At 45.0% G+C, this 6,677-nt stretch overlaps 1 pseudogene; it reads left to right on the forward strand.

The window, feature by feature from the left end:
- LOC147697246 (28S ribosomal RNA) overlaps positions 1–5,205 on the forward strand; it is an 8,361-nt pseudogene extending 3,156 nt beyond the window's left edge.
- The last annotated feature ends 1,472 nt before the right edge of the window (positions 5,206–6,677 follow it).

Genomic DNA, 6,677 nt, shown 5'->3' on the forward strand with positions numbered 1-6,677 from the left:
TGTTCAAAATGTGACAAAGAAGCAGAATACCACAATATTGCTTGCCATTATGCTAAATGTAAAGGAAGACCTCAAAAAGGAGTGCTGCCATTCCTGTGCAGCTGGTGTGATCTCAGATTTGCAACACCAAGTGGTGTTTCTCAACATGTTCGGCATGCGCATCCAAGAGCTCAAAATGAGGCTAGAATAGCAAGTCTAGCAAGCAGCAGGCCGTCAAAATTATGGTCACAGGAAGAAATACTGCTATTAGCAGAATTGGAAAAAATATATGAAAATAAGAAGAATATTAATGCGCTGATGGTTCCACATTTTGACAACAAGAACAGTAAACAAATTGCAGAAAAGAGAAGGAATAGAAGAGATAAAAGCAAAAAAATCCACAAAAGATGTACTGCAAGCATCAAATGTTTCTGAAAATGACTCTTGCGATGAGCCAGGAGTTACAGTGGAAGTAACAACAGAAAAGTGCAAAGACATTATCAATCGAAAACGTGCGCAAAAAATCAAGAACTTTGATGAACTGCAAGACAGAATGTCAGAAATCGAAAAATATACTCAAAACGTAAAACAGCACGATGCTGCTATGGATCTGATGGAAGAAGTAGTGACTTATATCACAGAAAACACCACTGATATAAGTCCTCATCTAGCAAGAGTGATAACAAATGAACCAACAAGTGAAATCAATAATGAGCCTGTGAACTCAGCTCAAGACGAACACCAGAATACCTCAGCAGGAAACAAAATAACAAAAAAAGACAAGAAAAATGAAAAGCTTAATCGGACGCACAAGAAAAAATATGCAAAAGCAAAGGGCAGCTATAAAGAATACCAGGCAATGTTTAAGAAAGATAAAAAGAAAATTGCCAGGATTATCACTGATGGGGCAGAAGATGCCACATGCCAAATCAGTGCTGATGAAATCTTTCAATACTACAAAAGCATAATTGAAAAAGAAAACAAAAAGAACCCAAAATTCATACCGGTAGATCGAATACCAGAGGACTATGAAATTGAGAATTTGTGCAAAGAAATAACACTGCTCGAGGTAACTCTTGCTTTTGAAAGTTCCAATCTGAAAAAAGCAGTGGGGCCTGACAAGATAGGTCTGAATGAACTAAATAAAGTGCACAGCAAACAACCAAGACTGCTGCCCAGAGTTCTATCATCTTGGTTGTCAATGAGAAGAGTACCAGAAATTATCAAAAAGATCAATTTTGATACCCAAGAATGTACCGATTAATGAACTTACAAAAATCAGTAACTGGCGTCCAATTACTATCGGTACTGCATTCATGAAGTTATTCACAAAAATATTAACTAGAAGACTCTCATTCTTTGTTGAATTGAATTCGAGACAAAAAGGCTTCATGAAGGTGAGAGGTTGTCTCGAGAATCTGACTCTCCTGCAAAACGTTATAAAAGGAGCACGAAAAAACAGTGACTCATTAGCGGTTGTGTTCGTTGATATTTCAAAAGCTTTCGACTCTGTCAGCCATGGTCACATTATACAGAGTCTCGCAAGGCAAAGAGTTCCACCAAACATCAGAGAAATAATAAGAGACTTATATACCGACTCAACAACATCTTTCAAGGGAAAGAACAACGAAGAAACTCCTGAATTAATAATGAAATCTGGGGTCAAACAAGGTGACTCTTTATCCCCACTACTATTCAACATTGCCATGGATCCTCTAATCTGTGATCTTCAAAAAAACGGCAAAGGTTTCACATTTGGATCAGATGATCTTGATGAACAAATCACTGCTCTTGCCTTTGCCGATGACATCGCAGTACTAAGCAATACATGGGAAGGAATGAATACAAATCTAAAGATCATTGAAAAGTTCAGTAAAGATACAGGTCTAAAACTGAATGTGAAAAAAACACATGGATTTTATATCAGCCACCATAAAGACAAAATACTGGTTAACAAATGTAAACCATGGCAATTTGAGAAACAAAATATTGAAAATATTCATCCAGGAGAAAGTGAGAGATATCTCGGTTTGAACTTTGATCCACACACTGGTCATACAAGCAACAACAGAATTAATGAGATTCTTGTTAAATGGGCTCAAAATCTTGATAAATTACCACTTAAGCCCACACAGAAAATTGAAATACTGTGCCAATACTTGATACCTAAGCTATCATTCAAACTAGAAATGACGGGAACTGAAGCAAAAACGTTGAATGTTCTTGATCAAACAATAAAAAGGTATGTCAAACGCTTTCTACACCTTCCTGCATACACATGTGATGGTCTCCTATATTCGAAAAAATCATTTGGGGGCCTCAGTATTCCAAAACTGTGTACACAAATTGGTCTCAATAAAGTCAATAGCTTTTTGTATCTCAGAGATGCTGCAGACCAGTACATAGCGCGATCATTCATGTATGTAGGAGTAAATATAAATGAAAAAATTGACAACATAATAAAAACACACAAACTCAACATTATGGATAGTTGTTATCTGAGTTATGAATTGAATTTGCCAGCAACATATGACTGGAGAAAAGAAGAGTTTGAGAGATGGGCAAATCTCCCTGTCCAAGGTGATGGTGTAAAATACTTATCGAGTAATCCAACCTCAAACTTCTGGATCAGCAGGCATAATAAAATGAAAGAAAACCAGTACATAGCTGCGCTGATGTTAAGAGCAAATGTGTTATATACCAGAAAAACCATTACCAGGGGGAGAAATCGTACATTTGCCACATGTAGGTATTGTAATAATGTTTGTGAAACAATTTCTCATATTTCAGGTGCATGTCCTAAAACTAAGGACATTAGGATAAAAAGACATAACAAAATTTTGGAACTGCTCATTGACAGAGCAAAAAGGTGTGGTTGGTTGGCATATAGGGAACCTCATGTTAAGAACAATCAAGGAGAGCTACGAAAACCAGATGTAGTGTTTACCAAAAATGGCACAGCAGTAGTGATTAGTGGAGTAGTGGAGAAGTGTGGCTCAGGGGTTAGAGGCGGCAGACCCGGAAGCTGAGATCGGTCCTGGACCAGGGTTCAATTCCCCGCCTCGGCGGGTCTTGGGCTAAAAATTCCACGGACTCGATAATTCTCGCTCCGGTGCCTTCTCGACTCACGGGTTCACACTCTGCGACTCTGGGCAATAGCTTGCTTAATCTCCACAACGGCCCCTCGCGGCGGGATGCCTGACTTTCACCTTGTGGATACCCGCTGGGGCTATCACACAGGGGAATATCAGGACGGGTTCCCTAAGCAAGCGCCGGGACACCCACTGCGGGTAGCTGTGCGCTATATAAGCTCAATTACATATATAAGCTCAATTACATTGATGTATCAATTCGATATGAAAACTCTCAGAATTCCCTGTTTGAGAGTAAGGTGAAATATTTTCAGGAGCTGTCACAGCAAATCAAAGATCTCACGAAATGCAAAAATGTTAAATTTCATGGCTTTATTGTAGGATGTTGTGGTATCTGGCCTCAATGTAACGATGTTGTTCTGGCTAATCTAGGTCTGCAAATGGCATATCCATTCAAGAAAAACGTTTGCCTGACTACTTTAATGGACACTAAGTAGTCATGGACATGGACAATTGAAGTACACATGTCACCCTCATAGAACATAGGTTTTTACTACATAGGTTTATATAAGAGTTAATATAGATGTGAATTTTATAGATGTTATTTCTTCTAGATGTGCTTTTTCTTAGATGTTAAATTTATAGATATGTTCTTTGGGTCTATATATATATGTGTGCTCATAACAATATAGATATAGTGTACATCGTACTCTCTGAAATGTCTTGAATGTTGAATAGGTCTCACATAATCGCACTCACATACTTATCGTACACTGTTTATTGATGTCCTGCTAACTATATTTGAATTCTCAGAACTGTTCGTAGACAATCTTAAATTGTTGGAATAGTACTGCAATGTGTACTATCTCTGGCCTAAACGTGATCCCAGTTCCAGTGAGGACAGCGTTCAGTGTGGCTGTACTGCGGAGCGAAAGAATGTTGTATTGTTGGAAGCAAAACCGATTTGGCACTGATGGGCAGCATAATAACCCAGAATGAGCCACTGCGAGGTGGTACAGAATAGCCAAATGCCTCGTCATCTAATTAGTGATGCAAATAAATGGATGAACGAGATTCCCACTGTCCCTACCTACTATTTAGAGACACCACAGCCAAGGGAACGGGCTTGGCAGAATCACCAGGGAAAGAAGGCCCTATTGAGCTTGACTCTAGTCTGGCACTGTGAAGAGACATGAGAGGTGTAGGATAAGTGGGAGGCCCTCGGGCCGCCGGTGAAATACCACTACAAAAACCTGTGGGGCTCTCGCTTCTGGCTCCAAGCGCCCGGCGTGACCCGCTCTAGGGACAGTGGCAGGTGGGGAGTTTGACTGGGGCGGTACACCTGTCAAACGCTAACGCAGGTGTCCTAAGGCGAGCTCAGGGAGGACAGAAACGTCCCGCAGAGCTGAAGGGCAAAAGCTCACTTGATCTCTATTTTCAGTATTTATACAGACTGTGAAAGCGGGGCCTCACGATCCTTCTGACTTTTTGGATTTCAAGCAGGAGGTATCAGAAAAGTTACCACAGGAATAACTGGCTTGTGGTGGCCAAGCGTTCATAGAGACATCGCTTTTTGATCCTTCGATGTCGGCTCTTCCTATCATTGTAAAGCAGAATTCACCAAGCGTTTTATTGTTCACCCTCTAATAGGGAAAGTGAGCTGGGCTTAGACCGTCGTGAGACAGGTTAGTTGTACCCTACTGATGATGTGTTGTTGCGATAGTAATCCTGCTCAGTACGAGAGGAACTGCAGATTCAGACATTTGGTGTATGTGCTTGGCTGAGGAGCTAATGGGGCAAAGCTACCATCTGTGGGATTATGACTGAATGCCTCTAAGTCAGAATCCCACCTAAACCGCAACGATACTACAGTGCCGTGGAGCCTCGGTTGGCCTGGGATAGCCGGCCTCTCTCGGGTGGCCGGTGCGTAGAGCCGCTCGTTTGGGGACCGGAGCGCAGATGGAAAGGGGCCGCCTCCATCTCCCTTAGTGCACCGCATGTCCCGGTGCTAAATCATTCGTAGATGATCTGATTCTGAATCCCCCCATCCAGCAAGCCATCGGAGGGTCCGGTTGCTGGGGACAGGGGTCCACTGTGTCCCGGGGAGGCTCTCCCCGGCCTGGCTAGGGTTTGGAAGCTTGGACCGGCCCGGGGCTTGAGCTCCGTCCGGCAGGCCCTGGGGTGCGTGAGCCCCCTGTCCTGCAAGACATCAGAGGGTCCGGGCACTGGGGACCGGGGTCCACCTGGGCCTGGGAGGCTCTCCCCGGACTGGCTAGGGATCGGAAGCTGGTACTGGCCCGGGGCTTGAGCTCGGTCCGGCAGGCCCTGGGGTGCATGAGCCCCCTGTCCTGCAAGACATCAGAGGGTCCGGGCACTGGAGACGGGGGTCCACCGGGTCCCAGGGTGGCTTTCCCTGGCCTGGCTAGGATTCAGAAGCTGGGACCGGGCCCAGGGTTTGAGCTCCGTCCGGTGGGCTCCGTGGTGCGTGAGCCCCCCGTCCTGCAAGCCATCAGAGGGTCAGGGCACTGGGAACAGGGGTCCACCAGGGCCCGGGGAGGCTCTTCCAGGCCTGGCTAAGCTGGGACCGGGCCCGGGGCTTGAGCTTTGTCTGGTGGGCCCCGGTGTGTCTGAGCCCCCCGCCCTTCAAGCCAGCTGAGGTTCGGGTGCTGGTGATGGGGGTCTGCCGGGCCCCGGGGAGGTTCTCCCCAGCTTGGCTAGGGTTAGAAAGCTGGGACCAGGCCCGGGGCTTGTGCTGTGTATGGCGGGCCCCGGGGTGTGGGAACTCCCTGCCTGCAAGCCAGCCAAGGGTCCGGGCGCTGGGGACAGGGATCCACTGGGGCCCGTGCAGGCTCTCCCCGACCTGGCTGCTTTCAGAAGCAGGGACTGGTCCAGGGAGCAGGGGTGGCTGGCTTCATCCACTATGCTATTATTGCTGCCCACCCCTAATTAATACACCAGCTACTAGTTCGAAGAGTACTACTCACTCCTACTAAAAATCAAAGTCACACCACCACCAAAACACAATCTCTAGACTGCCTGCTAATAAATGCTCGATCACACTCTAAAAACAAGCACCACATCTATCACCTACTCTCTGACACACACCCTGACTTATTCTTCAGTCATAACCGGATCATGGTTGGGAGATGACATGGCTCCAGTGTTGCATGAAACTGTTCCTCCAGGCTATTGTACTGTAACAAAAAATCTCATAGACAAAAGAGGGGGAGGACTAGCTGTTATATTCAAGCAAACAATAAATCTCACCGAAGTTACTGACATTTCCGTACAAGGGTGTGAGGTACTCATGGCCATATGCAGCCCTACATCAACTTCCTAAACCTAAGTGAACAGACCTAACTCATCCCATGACTCAAAAATGTACTAACAAACTGGAAAATCTTTGCACAACCAAAGCAGTCATGTTGGACTCATATTTAACACAATGGAAAACCTGTACCACCAACCCATTTCCAACAATCCCCACCAAGGGTTGGCTATCCTAGCCTCTGCATTCCTTCAAAGTACTATCACAGAGTGGATTTAGGGATCTGGTAAAAGCAAGCAGGCCAGCCAGCTGCCCTGTTGACCCTTGTCTACCACAAA

This window comes from Lissotriton vulgaris, chromosome 8, assembly GCF_964263255.1.
Source record: "Lissotriton vulgaris chromosome 8, aLisVul1.2, whole genome shotgun sequence".
Lineage (NCBI taxonomy): Eukaryota > Metazoa > Chordata > Amphibia > Caudata > Salamandridae > Lissotriton > Lissotriton vulgaris.